Source organism: Ascaphus truei, chromosome 4 (assembly GCF_040206685.1).
Source record: "Ascaphus truei isolate aAscTru1 chromosome 4, aAscTru1.hap1, whole genome shotgun sequence".
In the NCBI taxonomy this organism is placed as follows: Eukaryota; Metazoa; Chordata; class Amphibia; order Anura; family Ascaphidae; genus Ascaphus; species Ascaphus truei.
This window is the reverse complement of record NC_134486.1, coordinates 373,410,598-373,430,739: the sequence shown is the minus strand read 5'-3', so window position 1 is coordinate 373,430,739 and position 20,142 is coordinate 373,410,598. Positions and strand designations below refer to the sequence as shown.

Here is a 20,142-nt window from a genome sequence, read left to right as displayed (position 1 = left end):
GTGTCTCCACTTTCTCCGATATTCTGTAGGTGACGTCACAAGTTCGCATTACGCGTTTCGCCGCGTAAATGCAACTTTATATGAAGCTGCCTTAGCCTCCATTTCATTTTTTGAAGCACCCCCCACATTTCTCAACAAAAAGTTTTTTTGGACACTTGGATATTGTGCACTATATTGTATTGGATACTTTACAATACTTTAAGTGAATACAATTGTTTTTTATGTATGATATCTGCATTCATTCACTGTGTTTGTCCCTCTTTTCACTTTGACGCACTGATTTTGTTTGTATAATTATATACTGTGACCCCACCGCCACATTGCGGGGTCTTTTGGCCCATATTCAAGGCAGGCAACTCTATAGTTTGTTGAACAGGGTTTTATTTACAGGGGATATAACAAAACAAACACACAGATAACAGCCACTTAGCTCCAAAACAGCTGAGACCAGCTGGACAAAGTTAACAAACACACAGATACCCAGCAAGCTCTCAGAAACCCCCCCAAATTACCACAATATATATATATATATATATATATATATATATATATATATATATATATATATATATATATATATACAAATACAACTGTATGCTCATCTGCATGTCTTAGGCAGGTCTGCAACCCCGCCTTTCCCCATTATCACCCAGCATACAGCACTTCTACTGCAGCAAGGGATTCTGGGAAATGACATGCAAATGAGCACAGTGTCACTTTTTGCCTCAAAAACCATTTTTAACACGTATATATATGTGTCAAAAGGAGTGTTACTGGGCTTGGCTAATTTTAGCCACGCCCAGTAGCACTCCTTTTGACACGTGTATACATATATATATATATATATTGTGGTCATTTTGGGGGTTTCTGAGAGCTTGCTGGGTATCTGTGTGTTTGTTAACTTTGTCCAGCTGGTCTCAGCTGTTTTGGAGGTTAGTGGCTACTCCCACCCAGGGTTCAAAGCTCACCCCTCCCCACTGTCCAAGTAAGCAGGTTTTCTTTTCATGCAGCTGGTTGCGACAGGTTCAATGCCAGGACCATCCTTCCTCTAATTATAGAGGTAAATAAGGATTTTAATCAGTTAGTGTTAGGACCTGCGATATTATGGTCATGCCTTGAAAGTGGCTCGCAGGCTTATACGCTTTGGCCAAAGGGTTAACTAAATGACCATTTTTCAAGAGATATATAGGTATTTCACTGTGTATTTTTGTCACATTGGATGTTGCTCTGGACTTCTTTGTTTCTTGTTTTATACTGTATAACAAAAGAGCAACCAAAGAAAATGCCTAGCTCCTCTTAGAGCACTAACTAACACTGTTGTTAGTCTCCAACTAACTATATATTCTATATATAATATACATATTTATACACATACATAATTCTGACATCTTGTGAGTTGAAAACCACTTGTTTTAACTCATTATTATTATTTTTTAACTTTTACGCAATGGGCGTTCTTTGCACTTTCTTCTTCTTTTTGTCCTATACATACATATTATACAGTATAATGATACCCAAATGTATACACTGCTGTCCATTACATTTGCAAGAACAAGCTCCTGTCCTAAAAATATGTCAAAACTAAGCACGGTGATCCCATGTCAGCTGCCACTGACTTGAATGGCTGTCAACATGGCACCGCAGTGGGTTAAAACATAGCAGAGGTTAGTGAATCTTCCCCTACGTTTGGTGACTGAAGAATAGAGAGAGGCCATTATGTTATTGTGATATGTAAATAGAGTAACCCCATCTAGTCAGTAAACATGATCAGTTAGTCAGACTGGAACAAAGTACTTTGATAGCATTGTTGAAGGGCAAAGGTACAAAATCATGAATACAGATTTGCCATACAGTATACATGAAGTCTGCCAAACTGGCTTTAAATCTTCTACTTTAAAGCAACAACAGTATAGCCGCATATTATTAAGATGCCTGCTAATACGGTTTTTCTTCCAATAAAAAAGGTATCAGGACATTCCTAATAACATATTTCGGGTTCATCCTATCCCTCTAGCTGAAGGTAGAACATCCTTCCAAAGTTTCAACTCACTTCCTAGGTACAGGTCTTTTTGTCCTACTTGCCGAGGGTAGATTATTAATTTTATTAGGAAGACTTGCCAGATTGTTTGTGCAGTCGATTGAGGGGGTGTTCTCTCTGCCCCTCTTCCCCGCCCCCCCCCCCCTGAAACCCATGTGTCAGATCCCTCATGGATTTCCAATCAAGAGGTACCTCTAAGCGACCAGGGCTGTGCCCAGTTTCCCTTTATTAGGGATGGCTTTGAGTGAGCTTCACTCGCCAACATACTGCTTCTTTTCCTGAACCTCTAATTTATCAGCAAAATCACTGGTACTTGCAGCCATGCTCCGCCAAGCACCCGTGCGCTATGTTTGCACAAGCTGCTTCCCTGTCCTAATGCAGACCACTTTTCCCATAGCAGCAGAGGACTGGTAAATATAGGAAGTAAAGTCAGATACAGGAAGTAGCACGCAGTGATATCACCAGAAAGAAGCATTTAAAAGGAAATGGTTAGGCAGCAATATCGGCCTGCAGTCCCGTAGTTACTACCAGGGACACTGTCAAAGGGTAACTCTCCAAGCTAGCTTGACAAGTCCTCTTAGTTTACTATTCTTTATTAAAACATAGAGCAATGGATATTTATGCCTGCTGTCTAGAATGTTCCCTTAAGCTCTGCCAGCCCTTCTGCACAAGAGGGTACTTCTAAGATTACTATGGAGAATTCTACACCTAAGAAGAAAGTGATTAAAATGTCCAAAATATGTGACAAGCCTGCACTAGATTCCAAAAAACGATGCATAGAATGCCTTAAAGCAGTAGCTTCAGAACCGTTTAATCAAATTACAGAATTCTTCAATTTAATTAAATCCACAGTTTTGCAAAGTGTTCAGGAAGCTAATGCTGAAGTTATAAAAAAGTAATCAAAAAGATCTAGATCCCGACAAGCCTACATAAGAAGACGTATTTGACATCTGGAGACTCACATCACTTCTAGGAATCTGAAGGAGAATACATTTGCTCTTCAGAAGAGGAAGACTGAGAACATGAATCCGGGTTTGACGTGGAATTAGTTCCCCCTCTCAAAGGCAATTAAGGAAGTCCTGGATATGCAGGAGGTGGAAAATGTTCAAAAATCTAACATTAGCCATTCACACACATATATTCAATTTTAAAATCTATGACTCATACGACAGAAAATCATGACAAAGTGGTGAGAGGTAAGACCTGTGATTGGAGGGGGTAACCAGGCTATCTAATAAAGGTTAAGCCCTCTGGTTACCCCTGAAAAAGTGGGGTCTCTGGTAGCTAAATAAGCACCATAAGCCAGAGACCAGGGATAATACATGTGGAAAATAAAGTGACCCCTGCTTTTTACGGTTTCCATGTTCCCTTGGCCCTAGAACTGTGAGATTTCTTGTGTGTCAGTTTTAGGGGGGGATATTTGGGTAGAAATGCAATTATTTTGTTTGCAGGAGTTCGGGGGCCGAAGTTACGGTAGTCCTTTAATTCTCCCTGGCGAGCAGGCATGATTTGCTGGTACGCGGGGTGAATTACACCGGGGCAACTCAGTGTCCCCCAGACTCCTGGATTTCAAGGCCAAATATCCCAAATCCATTTCCTGTATAAGTATAAGGTTCCCCAATGTGTATACTTGATTAAAGTGTACTATATAATGTTTTAGACATTTACTATAAGGCTCCATACAGTCAACCAGGGCATCAGCAAAGACGCCGGCATGTCTATATAGAGTCCGTTGTTCAAAGAGGAGAGGATGTCCGGAGGTGAGAAGACCGTTTGGTGGGCAACAAAGGGTGAATTGCCAAGTTCTGGAGAGCAAAGGGCACCTTGTGGGGACACCTTTTGTGTCTGCCAGACTTGGAGGAGTCTGCCCAGTGGGTGGCAATGATTTAGCTGGAGGAGATATAGCTCGTAGGCGCTTCTCCCATTGGCTAAATCATATTTCCCGCTCACCCGGCTTTTCGTGCCGGCTTGGCACACCTCCTCCTCTGACATCAGCATAGAGATGAGCCCGTTTCTATTGGCTAGCGAGGAGGAATTTCCACGCTCTGATTGGTCGCTCCTCCTTCCTCCATGCAAAGGATAGCTTAGCGGAGTGTATGTAAGGAGACGGCCAAGTCAAAGAAAAAGACGATTTTGTGGCTTGAGTCGATGAAGCGAGGGCGGGCTTTTCAAAGTTGCTCTGTCCCAAATAGCAGAGCAACCGGCTTCGTTTTGAAGCTAGGATAGTCTGCCCTGCAGAGACTAAGTCAGACGTGAGGACCAAGTTCTCATCTGAGAACATAGCGGTCGCGGTCAGGCGTTCCTGCCGAAAACAGTTCCAGGACTATCGGGACTATCAGGAGTTTCTGCTGAATCTCGGTCCAGAACATCTGGAACAAGGTTCCGATCAGGGTAAGTCCTTGCAAGCAGGCGCTCTGCACCTAGGAAAGGCTAGATCTCATACCCCAGACCCCAGTAAGTGTGTATATTTCTGTATTTTGTGTGTTGTATTTCCAAGGCTTTATCCAAATAAACCCCATTTTATTTCACTGCCTTGTTTTGTCTATTGAATGAACATGAAATATAAATGTGTTAAAGGGCCTGGTCTACCGTGACAAGATCTATTCTGCTTTGGGCAGAGGAAAATCTGACTCTTTCAGCATTACATTTCCCAAACCCAGATATATTAGCCCTTTCGGCATGGAATTGAGTGGGAAACTCTGAAAGAACACTGTGTTTTGGAGAAAGTCATCTTCACCTTACTGGCAGCGAGGAAAAAGTTTAAAAAAAAGTTCCAGAATCCGTCACAGGTTCAATGTCTGGATTTCCTTCAAACTGGGCTTGATTTAGTTTTAAGTCTTTGTTCTATCGTGTCTGTCAGCTCTACTAAGTAGGAATCTTGCTTCTCTCCCATTATTGTCATGCTTCTTTCATACAGTACACTAAAAAAGTTAAGACTGCAATTCAGGAATCCCTTTCCCACAGTGAGGATTCGCCATCCTGGCGGCTGGAGACCGTCTCCTCACCTCAAACCTGCTGCTGTGTCTGACACTCAGGAAGCGCAGTCTCACGGTCCTGCTATTGTGCACGCGGATCTTGCGTGGTCTGTCTGTCCGGCCACGGGTTCTGACGCTCTGCGGTTGCGCTCATCCAGCCTCCCCTCTGAAACACGCCCCGGTCTCCGCCCCCACCATGCTGACGGACAGTACCGGCGTGGAAATGTCTTGCGCACCAGACTGCACCCCCTGACCTCCGTGACGTGCGCGGGTCGGCACGCGCTCAGTCCCTCCTCCCTTCCTGATCAGGCTGCATCATAGGGCACACCTGTGTTCCCCAGCAGCCTATGGGATTCGGTTTCCTGGTTCCGCCCTGCCTTTTCATTGGAGGATCTCCCTTTATATACCCTCTTGTTCCTGACTCTCATTGCTGAGCATAGTCTAGTGTGATGCCGTGCCTTGCTGCATTCTGTTCCTGATACCTTGCCTTGCCTGATTTCCTGTTGTTGCTTGACCCTGCTACTCTCCTTGGACTCCGCACCTCTCCTCTCCTAATCCGGCTATGAACGACCATTCTCCTGTCTCCAGTCCTGAACTTGGCTACGTACCCCGACGATCCACAAATCTCCACTTCTGATTTGGCAAGTACCCTCAACTACTCTTACATCTATAATCCTGACCTGGCTTGCACGACCAATCTACATCCTAGGTGCGCCCGCGTGGCTGTGGGTTGGCGTTTCTCAATTCCCTACCTCAGCACTGCGGTCGCGCTTCGTTTGTGGTGAGCTACGCGTTACACCCACATGGCGATCTGCATCTTATCCTCAAAGCCATGACCAATAAGGCATTGGAACCACTGCAAGAAGTCTTCTTTCCATCTAACCTTGAAAAATGACTTTTTAATTGCAGTAACCTCAGCCAGGAGGGTTATTCAATTGCATGCCTTGTCATTCAAAGAGCCTGTCTGTAGAAAAGGTGAGGCTGACACAGCGGTGTGTCCACAGAGCAGAATCATTTATTACAGTATGAGAGTGGCATAAGTACGGGTAAAATAGCCAGCTTTATCCTGTGTGTACAGAACAAAACAATCAAGAGTGATCTTCCCTGGTCAAGACAAAAGGAATCGTATTCAGGGTGTTATACTTATACCTATACACAAAAAGCACCATTGCTCAGCTTTGTCTAAATGTAAGTTTAGGGAGGTGCACAAAAGAAATATAAGCATTTGTCATAAACACTAGAAAGAAAAGAAATCCCCATGCATTGCACGTGACTCCCAAATACCAGACATATAAAGTGTGACATATTAGAACTTACCTTTTATTTAATCATAACTACAATAATGTTTATAAAGATTGATAATAATGCAGTGACTAAACAATAAAAATGAGGGCGAAGAGGCAGGGAGAGGAGGAGGGTGTATCCTGGGTCACATATCCCCTAGTTATATCATTAAAAGGTTCCCTAGTACTATTATTCCATAAAGATAGGTGTACTGCCAATTCAGGGACTATGTAGCCAGATTAATTCTGCTGCCATCGCTGTAATAAAGTAGAAGCAGGGGAGCAGACTTCTACATTAAATGACCTGCAAGCTTATCAGGTTAGTTGCTAGAATTAACAGGAAAGGCTACAATCTATCTATATTAACAAAATAAGTTGTGCTACTATAACCATAGTTCGGTAGCAGTATGGGGGTAAGCTGCAATACCCCGTAACATACACAGTTAGCAGATACACTGTATTGCCAGAATTAAGGAGAACTGCAGTCAGGGGTGCAGCTATAGCCCGGGCAGCCCGGACAAAGCCTGGGGGCACACACTCTTGGGGGCCTTGCAACCCTGCTGACCATCTCTCTATCTTCTCCCCCAGATAGAGGCAGGTGGAGGGAGATGATGATACACAGTGGAGGACCACTAGAGTGAAGCAGAAGAACAACTGGCAGAGGAGTTAGGAGTTGTACAGAGGCAGAGCAGGACAGCCGGGGAGGAGCACGCCCAAGCGGTCCAATTCTTTCTTACTTCTGGTGTCTATGCTGCTACAGCTTGTTCCTCCCCGGCCAACGTGCTCTGCCTCCGTGCAACTCCTAACTTCTCTTGCAGGCTGCTCCTCTGCTTCACTCTGGAAATTTGCCGCCACCACGTATCATCATCTCCCCCCACCTGCCTCTATTACCACCCTGTTCCACAGGTAGGAGGAGGAGGGGGAAAGAGCTGAAGGAGGGGGGAAGAGCTGGAGGAGGGGGAGAGATCTGGAGGAGGGGAGAGAGCTGAGAGGGATAGAACTGAGGAGAGATGAAGAGGGATGATGAGGAGGAGGGGGAGAGAACTGTGGAGAGATGATGAGGAGAGATGTGGAGGAGGAGGGGGCGAGAGCTGAGGAGAGATGATGAGGAGAAATAATGAGAGGTATCCTCCAATTTAAATCAAGGCAAATATTTCTCTTTTCTGAATCTACGGAATACGTTCACTTATAATGGAAACAATTTTTGCCCGGGGCCCAGCGCATGTTTAGCTATGCCACTGGCTGCAGTCTTTCTATATTTTCAAATTAGCAGCAAAGCCCCATTGTAGTGTCAATCAAAGATAGAGAGCTTTATTAATGGTATGCACAAAAAAGATGCCTGCAACTTCTACTTTTTTTCAAAAAAGCAGTTACAGTATGTCACTCTTCCACATTCTCAAGCTCTAGCATTCTCTGCGCATGCGCCAACACTTCTCTTATCTTCTCTAACAATTCTGTAACTGTTTCTTCTTTAATTTATCATACATAATGTTATATTTTGCAACTGTTATATCTGTTTATCAAACAATGTTCTTGGGCCAAATACAGTATGCATGTGTGTGTGGGACGTATGGGATGAATTTCAGCTCGAGCAAAGTCGTTTGCACAGATGATGTGTGCAGCTGTTTTAGGAAATTGCTCCCCCATCCTTATACTTGGAAGATTAACCCATCTTTTACTGGTTGACACTGGCCAAGTCATCAAACAAAACAGTCTCTCTTCTTACGCAGAATTCTCTTACGGTAAAGTCCAGGGGTCTCAGATCCAACAATGTCTTAGTTTTCCTCAGGACAAAAGTAGTCCTCAGACCAGTTTTACAATTCTTCCAAGATGGTATCAAGCTTTCAGGTTAATCAAGAAATTACTCTGCTGTGGTTTTGTCCAAACCCAATAAACCACAAAGAAGAGAACTTTTATAATCTAGACAGATTGTAGAGATCTAGAGAGTCAGATCCGTCAAAACGTACCTGGAGAAAACAGAGTCTTTCAGGAGGCCAGGTTTCATGTTAACCTCAGGCTTTAGAAAAAGCCAAGCATCCTCAATAGCAAGATGGACCATCTCTGGAAATCAAGAAGGCATACATAGCCCAAGGACCCATTTAACGGTGGGATTTACACACACTCCACATAAGTGGTGGCAACTACTTGGGTGGCAAGAGCACAGGTCTTCTCCGGCAGACCTATGTATAAGCAGCAATGCATACTGCCATGAGAAGAATGACAACAATTTTCTCTTTCTTCTGAAACAGACTAATACAATTCAACAAACCTTCTATACAAAATGCTATTTGACTAATGGATTGGAAAAAAGTGAATACAGACAGATTCATAGCAGAGAGCAGGAAATATTACATTGGTGTTGTGGGTAAAATGTGTTCTACTGTTGTATAATTTATTACTGTTCCCCCTCTTTGTTTTGTATTTAAGTGCCCATATAGGATACATTTGAATTTTGTAAGATATGAGTTTCAATCTAAATCACACACTTAAAAAGGCATTACAAACATGTTTGCTTTGGGAGTGCTTTATGCTATAAAATATAGCTCTTTCTGTCCGGCATTTATTTTTCAAAGCTTTGGAGAATAACAGCACTCAATTTAATTTTCCCTTTTTTGTCCTCAGCTACCAGGCATATGTTGACTTGTGGTTACAGAAAGGACTTTACATGCACAACAAGGTTCATTTCTGCTCTCACACTGTATGAACGCATGATTAAGTTTTCCTGTGCAGTGTCACTTGTGATGGAATTCTAAGACTGAAGGGGACTGATCTTTTGAGGGGGAATTAGAAATACTTCCATTGTTATTTTCTCATACTTATATAGGTCCCACTCATGTCATCACTTTTACCCCAAGATACATCCTCCATTTAAAAAGACATTTAGTTTATAAAATGTTAAACATATATTAAACAGATTTGTCGACAATTAAGAATTGTCAAAAAATCTGTTTCAATTAATTTTTTACAATTTCATAAAGGACGAGAGTTATGGGAAGAGGGGGATCTTAGGGTGACGGGAGCAGTGTAGATGAGAAACGGTGATGTGCAGGCATGGCAGGGGGGTTAAGGTTCCCAGTTTCAGAGAGAGGAAGGGGTTAAGTGACCCAGGAAGAGAAAGGATGGGCAAGTGCCCCAGGGGTGTGAGAGGAAGAGGTTACATGTCCCAGGGGGAGGGTGGGGAAGAGGTAAAGTGCCCCAGGGAGATGGTGGGGGAGGGGTTAAGTGTGCGGGATGGAGGGATTAACTAAAGGTAAAGGAGGAGAGGAGTTCCTACCTTTCCCTTCTGCAGCCCACTGCTCTCACATGCTCTCTCCCCATGCTGCTGAAGCTCCTCCCCCTCCAACTGAGTCAGCACTATGAAGTGGGGAGAGAGAGAAAGAGAGAAAGCACAGTAGCAACTTCAAAGCTGCACCTCTAATCACCAGCATCCTGTAATATTGCGATAACAGGTAATCTCCCATATCGGCACTGCGATATGGAAGATTATGTTATCTCAATATTACTAATTACCGGTATATCGCCCAACCCTAGCATCTAATAACCTCATTATTTCCCTTAACAATATGCATAAACTGAATGTTCAAAAAAGGCTTTGTAGGGCTGACATAAGTTACCCCACATCCTGTAGCTCATTATCCCTATAACCAGTCCAGTAAAAATGTCAATAATCTGCCAAGGGAGCCCAGCACGGGAAAGACAGTGGGAAAAACAACTGTTTTGTTGGCTTAGCTGTCAATCACTGCTCTACGTCCCAAAGTCGTACCCCACCATGCCTTGTATAGTGCTACGCAAGTCACTACAGGGTGTGACTCCCAAAAGCAGAGCAATGGTTGCAGCTTTGCAACCAATGCTGTCATTCTACACACTAGTGTTTTTCACTCTTCCTGAATAAATAGGCAGATTTATTTTTAGAGTTTTGTTAGCATTTCGCTGGACACAAATAATCCATTCACTATCAATGTTATTGAAATATTTTTAAAGAAGCCTTTTACACAGGTACATTTTTAAAATGATATTTTTCTTTTACTAGTGCCCGCTATGTTGAACTTTACCATTAACCGCAAAGAATACCAATGGCTTCAGTTTGCCATTGAATCCCATTACTAGTCCAAGCATTTTGGAGTATTTCCACAAATGTAGCTGCAATGTTAAACATGTGAAACTCCAGGACAAGGATCTTAAGATAAATCTGGATTTCAGGTTGAGCTGCCAGACAAATTAAACCACACATGTAATACCTTATATACCAGGTTGAATGCTTGTTTCATGGAAAGAAGGAAAGGTTATTTAATTGTTTCAGAAAGCACTACATGGTGATAAGGAAAGCTCGTTTGTAATACCATCTAATAAATATTCTTAATGTTTTCTAGTCTGGTTGTCCCGTAGTTCAAATGCAATAGTGGAGCCCGGCGATTATTTTTCTTGTCTTGCTCATTTTGGATATTCACAAATGCGGACCACACCGGCAGGCTGAAATTAATGGCGGATGTGTGCGAGTGCCAGATGGATTAACACGGATTACCCGGGTTCTTGAGAGGAGGTACGGCTCAACCACATTATAACGCTGTGCTTGGGGTCCAAAGAATCACATCGCGATATAAGCGGATCGCGTTAGAAATAATGTACAATTGTATACATTGTACAATAAAGTATTTAAGATACCAATAATCGTATTGTAAAGTATTCAAAAATACGAAAATTGGGAGCCACGCTTGCATCACGTTATAAGCGGATTCGCGTTGTAACGGATGGCGTTATAACGGGGTTGAGCTGTATTGTAATGACTTTCTGAATAGGTCCCGGGTAGGTGTCCTTTCTTGTAAATGTATATACATTTATTCATGATATCCTACTTCAATTGATTATCATTGTTAACCCCACTGGAGATTTGTGGGATTCTCCTAGAACAGTATAGAAACTTTTTTTAATAAAAGTTCAAAGCTATAAAAACAGTACCAGATCACATATATACAGTATCAAATAACAATATACCATTATTTTCCATTGGATTTTTTTATTTTATAAATCTGGTACTATTTTATGTCACTAATTAATTAGAGAAAAAGTGTGTTTCGACATGAATAATTTCTGGTAAGAGCCCAATTAATTTTTGTTTTATATATTTTTTTCCCTCTAAGCAGAAGTAGCTTTATGTGGCTGGCAGTGTAGATATAGCCAGTACAGGGTTTTGCTCCGATACAGTTTACAATCGGACTCATGAATATGAACTGCTGTTATCATGAAACAGGAAAGAAATGCTTGAGTAGTGTAATGGTTCTGTGAACAAGAGATTTTAGCCACTTATGCTTTGTATGCCCTTGAGAATACCACTTTGCCAAACAAATCAATGCAGAAATTACAATTCTGTGAGCTTCTTCTGTGAAAATCATACAATTGCCAGAAGACGTTGAATATTTGTATCATTTTCCCGGTATTTCAAAGCACTGGCTTCCAAATTGTGGAATTCTTCACCACCTAGAAAGAATACCAAAAATAGGGCGCTAACCAACGATCAACTTAAAATATCAATAAAACTGGTGTAAAAGTCAAATCCAAATAGATATTAAATAATATATACAGTATATATATTATTTTTTTTAGATAAATACAACTCCTTTAATAGTGTTGCTTGTCTAAAATACTGTCCAGTCAGTTCTTCAAAAAAAAAAATTGTAGACAAGTGCAACATATTGGAATGAGGTTCTTAAAAAGGGGGATGAATTATTTCTTGTATAAAAGGAATGAATGAGAGCCTGATACTTTGAAAAGCTGAATTCATCTGATGCATGTGAGTGCATATAGAATCAGGGGACATGTCCTTGTCCTTGAACTGGATTACTGCATTTTATCCTTTCATTTCCCCCCTACATATATACGGTTGCGTCCTCTTCTGCAACAATTCTTTACCACCTAACCAATTTTCAGTCACAATTTTAATTGATCATATTAAAGTTACCTATAGCAAGTTAATGTTTTACAATGTTATTTATTTGTCATTCTCCTGTATTATATGTAACCTGTGTATTTTCCCCATGCCAAATAATTACATGTAAGAGGAAAGGTTTCCATCCACACTGATTGTACGGCTCATATGATATATTTCATTCCTCCTAGTTTCTGACTGCAGGCGTTTTCTTCCTTTTTGTACTGTTCATTTTTACTGTGCAGAATCATGGTTACGAGTATTGAGTTTCATAGGTTTTTGCAATGTGAAAGTCAACACAGGTTATTGCATTTAGTTTAATATGGAATACAAATACATAAAGATACAGTATACTACAAGTTGTGACAACTTTCATTAGACCATTACTGTATGTTAACGCTGTTGTTGCACCTGAGATTTTAAGACCTTTAAGAGATGTTGAGGCAGCGTGGGTATTAGAGCTTTGGATAAGGTTTTGTGTAAAGTGTTTACATGGTGCTAAGCCTACAGTAGAGCAGGGCCCCAGTCATGCGGCGGGTTCCGTTCTAAGGACCCGCCGCAAAGCGAAAATCGCCGGAATACAGAACCGGCGATTTCCGTTATGTGCGCATGCGGAGACCGGCAATGCGCCTCTCTACGCATGCGCATCATCAGCAAAATACCTAATTCTGCGCATGCGCGACCACCGGACCGGTCCATTCTGCGCATGCGGCCGGTTCTGCAGACAAGGCGGCCCCCTTCTTGGTACCGCCGCATTGGTGGATTGCCGAAAAGCGGGGCGCCGAAAAGTGGGGCCTTGCTGTAACTGCATCTTAACATCTATCCATGTTACTAAGTAAACTTAGGTCCCAGCTGGGACCGAAACGCTTAGGAGGAATATGTATATTCAATAAAGAAACGTTTTTCTTCCATTTCAAGAGTGCACGCTGCTACTATTGAACTCATCCATACAATTAGATGTACTACAGGATCAGACCGATGACAGCACATGGAACACCATATTTCTTATGTTCCGGTACATAGCGCACTATAAGGCGTTCTTTCTAACTAAGTAAACTTAGGGGGGGACGGGGGAGGGAGGGGGATTCTACGCCGATTATATCTATCAGTGGAATATTTATATTTAATTACAGTATATTGTCTTTTTTTAAATGTTCAACATTGTTTTCGATTTCAGAGCAATTTAATTTCCCTTAGTTTTTTCTTCGTTTTTTTCTAAAGACTTTTTGGAGGAATTGCACTTTTAAAACGTGCGGTTATCTACATTCAGCACAAAAAGACTGAAAATCTTCGTACCCGGAGGGACTTCATTTTTTTCCTAAACTGTATTTTTTTGTCAGGACGTCCAAGGTACTTACAAGTGTCTGTACCCCACCAGGGGGAAACAAAACGACAGTTAAAATCTTGCGGGGCAACAGGAAGCCGCAACGTCCTCTAGTGTGACTTCCTAATGGACAGCCATCTACAATCCCAGGAAATAGTCAGGAACTTCAGCTCTATCTGTAAAACTGAGGGTCCACGGAGCTGAACGTAACTGCTCCAGGAGACACTCCCCCCAACGCCAGTTCCAATCCTATTAACAAACAAAAATAGCATGGTGTGGTTGCATATATGGTGCGATTGCATATATGGTGCGATTGCATAAATGGTGCGATTGCTATATGGTGTGATTGTATATATGGTGCGATTGCATATATGGTGCGATTGCATATATGGTGTGATTGCATATATGGTGTGATTGCATAAATGGTGCGATTGCTATATGGTGTGATTGCATATATGGTGTGATTCCCCATTTAAAGGGGGCAGTTGGATCATATGTTTCTTTTAAAAAACTAAATGTCTCCTTTCAATCCAGATCATATAATTCAGGGGTGCTCAACTCCAGTCCCCAATCTCCCCAACTTTCCCCCCCACCACCCCCACCAACAGGTCAGGTTTTCAGGATATCACAGCTTCAGCACAGGTGGCTCAATCAGAGGTTCAGTCATTGACTGAGCCACCTGTGCTGAAGCTGGGATATCCTGAAACCCTGACCTGTTGGGGGGCCTTGAGGAATGGAGAGGAGCCCCCAGATATAAAGAATAGGAAATTAAGTATAACATGACTGCATGCTTTCACATTATGATATCATTGCTACTAAATAGGATTGAACATGTATCAGCGAGAAAAGGACACTTGATCATATAGGGCAGGGGGGTGCAAACTTTGTTCCCTGCGCCCCCCCGCCGGCTGTCCCCTCACTCCTGCGCCCCCCCCCCCAGCCCCAGCTTACCCGCGTACTGGCGTAATGACCTCGCAGCGTCATTTTGACGCCGCGTTGCCATGGCGACGCAGGGAGGAAGCCGCCGGAGCCACAGTCAGTTAGGTTTACAGAGGCCCTGCAGCTCCCCCGGCACTTAATTTAAGTGCCTTCGGGAAGCGCGCGGGGCCTCTGTAAACCCCGCGCACCCCCGTCGGCAGTCTCGCGTCCCCCCTGGGGGTCGCGCCCCCCAGTTTGCGCACCACTGATATAGGGGGTTATGTTATGTATCCTATTCTTTCTGCAAAACTGGGGAAAAGAAATAGACCGCAATTCACTAAAGAAAACAATCTGCATTGCTATCAGTGTAGGGGGACCAGATTTACAAAAGTAAAAACCGGGACACATTAAAAAAAAAGTTTTATAAAACAAATGACATTATCAACGGCACCCCTCCCCCTTTCTGTCTCTCCGCCCCTCTCTGTACCCCCTCTCCCACACAAACATCCCATTCTCTCTCCCCCATCCCTCCATTCTCTCTCTCCCCCCATCCCTCCATTCTCTCTCCCCCATCCCTCCATTCTCTCTCTCCCCCCATCCCTCCATTCTCTCTCCCCCATCCCTCCATTCTCTCTCTCTCCCCATCCCTCCATTCTCTCTCTCCCCTGTTAGTCTATTATCTCTCCACCCCCCCCCCCATCGCTTCATTCTCTTTCTCCCCCCCATCCCTCCATTCTCTCACCCCATCGCTCCATTTGCTCTCTCTCCCCCATTGCTCCATTCTCTCTCTCTCTACCCACATCGCTCCATTCTCTCTTCCCCCCCCCCTTTGCTCCATTCTCTCTATCCCCCCTATCCCTCCATTCTCTCTTTCCCCCATCGCTCCATTCTCTCTTTCCCCCATCGCTCCATTCTCTCTCTCCCCCCCATCGCTCCATTCTCTCTCTCCCCCATTGCTCCATTCTCCCTCTCTCTACCCCCATCACTCCATTCTTTCTCTCCCCCTCATCGCTCCATTCTCTCAACCCTCCCCAATCTGCCATTCTCTCAAACCCCCATCCCTCCATTCTCTCAACCACCCCCCATCCCTCCATTCTCTCAACCCCCCATCCCTCCATTCTCTCAAGCCCCCATCCCCCCATTCTCTGCCCCCCCTTCCCATTCTGTCTCTCTCTCCATGCTCTGTCTATCTCTCTCACACAAATTCTCTCTCTCTCTCTCTCTCTCTCTCTCTCTCTCTCTCTCTCTCTCTCTCTCTCTCTCTCTCTCTCTCTTTCTCTCATACACCTTCTGTGTCTGTCTCCCTATTCTGTGTGTGTCTCTCTCTCCCCATTCTGGTCCCTATCTGTCATTGTGGAGTATGGGGTGAGGGGAAGACATCTTGGACCCTGGCAGAAGACACTGGAAGTTCTCACTAACTCACTTCCGGGTCTTACTGCTCGGGACTCTGCTGAAGCTAACCCCGCCCCCACTCTCCTCAGCAGCTGCAGTCAGACCCGGCCTTCGTTCACTTTCTGCTCTCCTCCCTGCCAGCATCCTCCGTTCTCTGCTGCCCCCCTTATCTGATGTTCAAAACCGGGACAATAAAAAAAAACGGGGCATTTTAAAAAATGTCGGGCAACCGGGACAACCCTTGAAAAAGTGGGACTGTCCCGGCTAAACCAGGACATCTGGTCACCCTATATCAGTGGGGCTTTTTTCCTTGATAAATCTGGTGTTCCTTATGCACCCCTTTTCCCCTAGTTTTGCAGGTGGGACACATTTAAATAGTAACCCTATAAATAGTCAAATAAGGTTATTAGCTGCTAGAGAGGGGCAAACTTTTCTATTTTGTTTCCAGAAATCCACCAAACTTTATAAGGTTCTCCATGGGGCTGAGGTATTGGAGGGAGGGGAGGTGACAGAGGCAGAGAGAGAGCATATTATGCTTCGAGGAAATATGACAATTTTGTTTGAAATTACATTTTGATTTGTCAATTTCACCCAGACGTTTTAGGCTCTTCTTTACTAGAGTCGTAAGTGCTACATATACCACCCGAAAAAAAAACACCTTTATACAACACGTGGAGAGACATCGGTGCTCAACAAAAAGCATACCTGAGATACCTGGGACATATGCTAATTTAAATCATTTGCATTCCTAAATTAGCATTATCTCAGGTACGGTACGTGTGCTTTTTGTGACTAGGTGTCTTTACATGTGTTGTATAAAGGTGTGTTTGGGGTGGTATATACAGTATATATAGCACTTGGGATTCTAGGGAAGAAGTGATGACTCAAACAAGGTAGAAATAAGCTCCCAAAGACAGGAATCCCAGGAACTCCCCAAAATGGGGGCACTCAAGGTCAAGTGCAAAAAATATGAAAAATACAAGGTATTGATATATCAGCAAAAAAAAACAGGGACATACTTAATAAAATTCTAAAAACATATAGTCATAAAGCGAACACCCTTCCCACCAAAGGGAAATACCAAGCACCACACAGAAAAATATACTATCAAGATTATCAGACTAAGGCCCGTAATATAGTGGGTGCGCTTGCTGCGCCGTGAGCGTGGAGCCGGGCGATAGCGGGGAAGACTCAAAAAGTAAGTATTCGCGCCACTACTGCCACTGTAATGTATAGTATGTATGTATATGTATGTATGTGTGTGTGTATGCACAATGTTAATAAATATTTTATTCTTATTACCAACGTGTCTTTTTTTTTTAATTTTAAAAATATATAATAAATTACACATCCACATCCACATCCACACACATATATATATACACACACACACACACACACACACACACACACACACACACACACATATACACATATACAAACACACAGACCACTGCAAACCTGTCGCTCCCGGCAGCACGGACCACCATACACATGTAGCGGTCATGTAAAATGCCTACAGTCATCTCTCCTGTTGGCAGTAAGGCCTGGTAAGTGTGGGCATGCCAGCAGTAATTATGGAGGTTTCCCCTCACACCCTGGTGGGGTGCTCTGTGTATGGCTGGGACTGGTCACATGCTCTGACTCCATGGTTAGTGATGTCAGAGATGTGTCAGCCTCAGAAGCTTACATAAGGCACAGCACTGTGTTGCAAAGTTAGTTGCTGTCTTAGTAGTTGTTCTGCAGAGGAAGGAGTTCCAGCTCTTGTCAGAGCTGAGGAAGGAGTTCAAGTTCTATTAGAGTGTCAGTTATGTTATAGTAACTCCATGGGAGGCTGTGTCCAGGGACCTGGCACAGGACAGTGATTCCTGCGGGAATAGTGAATCCCTGATCTGGGTGACATACCTAACTAAAGGGAGCACTGGCGAGATGAGCGGCTGAAGATACTCCTTGTGGAGGGCAGTTGCCCCACCGTGTCAATAAAGATGAGTTCAGCCAGAAACCCTCTCGTGTATCTATCAAGAATGAGTGTACAGAGAGGAGCACCACGGAGGAGTTCTTCGCCAGGATCATCCCCTTGCGGACGCAGGGACCCTGGTGAGGTGGAGGCGCTGCACTGGAACTAGGTGAGACTCAGCACACTACCTCAGCTGCCTGTCTGACGGGTTCTCCCCACATACCATCATGAGGGAGACTCAGGAGTCCTGTAGCCAGCAGGTGCACCATATGACATATCCACACTGTAATGGGGTCCGGTTAGACCACAGGGGCCAATGTGAGATTGGGTGGGTCAGGCCGGGCCAGAAATACCGTTACATTTGGAGGCGAGCTGCTGAGATCAGATCTGTCATCAGGACAGGCTTTTAGCTAGGTCACTTGGAAACAGGGAGAAGTGTCTGCTGCCACTTTGTGCTGCGTAGGGACGGACCTAGGGGTGGTCAGGGGGCTGACGGGATATTGTCAGTTCGCAGGGACAACCTAGGGGCCTGAAGGGAGTGAGGGGTCTGGAGCGGGCTATAGCTGACCGAGTCACCTTGAGGCAGTGCTAGTTGGTAGGATGCCAGAAGGGACAGCCTGTTAACTTGGTCAGGAGTCCTGGAGAGGGTCTGCGCTAGGCTGACCAAGACAGGTAGACGCCCCAAGTACTGCATGGCAGAGCCAGCCAGAGTACCTAGCCATTCCAGACACTCACCGTAGGGAGCACAGACTGGGAGGAAGGAGTCACAGCAGACACTGAGAGAGTGAGCCTAGCCTGAGGTAGTGCAACACTGAGTCACACCTAGATAAGGTACACATGTGGTGGTGCATCTGAGCTAATCTTTATTGTACCGGTGTGGTGGCTGCCCCGCAGAGTGGAGCCTCATGTACGACAACTGTTATGAGAGAGTGGAGGATCCGCGTGGCGCGGAGAACGTAAAATGGCGGACAGAGGCTGATGGGGAGGGCACCCGTGGCGTGCAACCCACTGAAGAGCAGACTGTCGCCGAGTTGTCATTGACCAGGCTGCTCTGGAGCGGAGCGAAGGCTATGGCTGCCCCGTTTTTATCCTGTATGGGACAGCGAGGGGCCACCCTTGAAGAGTGTGAAGAAATTGTTATAATTGGGGGAGAACCCCGTGAGGAGAGCGAACGAATGGACTTTTTGGGCTCAAAAGTCAACCAAAATGGCGGTTCCCGCTTGCTAGGGAAACCGCATGGGACAGTTACAGAAAAAATGGCGGCTGCTGGACTTGCACAGAGCTGGCCGGGAATGGCGCGAACAGCAGAGCCCCGCCCTGAAGGGGGGCATGGCGCGAAAGCTATGGCTGCGCCGGAATGGACAGTGACTAATTCAGCCCCTGTGCTGAGTCAACCGTTGAGTTTATGGGACCCTCCCCTGATTTCTACCAGGGGGAGTGACTTTCAATTATGGCCTGTGGGAATGCACCCACTGGGCCCAGGGACTGATATCCAGACGGCGCCACTACAAAAAGTAGTTCCGGCCGTGGAGGTGATTGGCAAGCAAAGGTACCTTGTGCAAAAAGCTGCTGCAAGGAGAAGGCGGGAACTAGCCGCGGGAAAGGACTCCAGCTCTGGGGAGGAAATTGGCGCGAAAACGCAGACCGCGCCCACCAGGACTGAGAGAGGTGCGGCCTTAATTAAGGGGCATGATATTCCCCTGTGGGACCCGCCCATTATTGCAACCCCTGGGGGCGGGTTCCAACTCTGTCAGAGAAGGGAGGAGCCGAAGCAGGGAGTGGCGGATCCAGCAACTTCCACCAGTCAGCTGCGAGGAACCACAGAGAAGGAGAGACCTGTACAGGAAGTGACTCCTGTACCAAGAATGGCCTGTTCCTCCACTGTGGGCACTATGGTCTCCACCCAGCCCTACTCAGTGCCCGGCGGGGTGCTGGTGGTGAGGGTGGCCAATACAGAGACGGTAGTCGGGCTCTGCCTACAATGCGGGCTGCCCGGAGGTACAGTGAATACGATGGCACGTTGCCCTCATTGCGGGACTTTGTATCTGTGGCCTATGCTCACATTCGTTCCAATACAGCCTGCTGACCCCCCGGTGGATGTGACACGGCGCTCTGCTGAGTCCCCGGGTGCGCTGTGGATCAACCGCGCGAGTCCCGGAGACAGGGGACTGGAGCCGGTCAAGTCGGCTGGGTCACTGGCCATTGAGGCGGCTGGATTAAACCCCGCGACAGGGGCAAAGAGACTTTCACCCCGCCCCGAGACCCCTAGGTCGGGGCGAGGGGACTACTCTGATGAGGACCTCCGTGAGCTGGCGGTAGCAAGAACGGAGCG

General features: G+C 45.0%; 1 protein-coding gene across 3 annotated transcripts in view; it reads right to left on the bottom strand.

Annotated features, from left to right (window-relative positions):
• KCNS3 (potassium voltage-gated channel modifier subfamily S member 3) overlaps positions 1 to 20,142 on the bottom strand; it is a 123,426-nt gene that overhangs the window by 90,812 nt on the left and 12,472 nt on the right. Inside the window, exons 2-3 of one of the 3 annotated variants that reach the window (XR_012801212.1) lie at positions 13,578 to 13,792; positions 11,352 to 11,771 (exon numbers count right to left, since the gene is read on the bottom strand). The exons of 1 other annotated variant lie outside the window; for it this stretch is intronic. The gene's annotated coding sequence lies outside the window, so the exon portion shown is untranslated. Of the gene's footprint in view, positions 1 to 9,570; positions 9,651 to 11,351; positions 11,772 to 13,577; positions 13,793 to 20,142 lie in introns of those variants that run through there. One more of the 3 variants, XM_075598417.1, reaches the window with a different exon arrangement.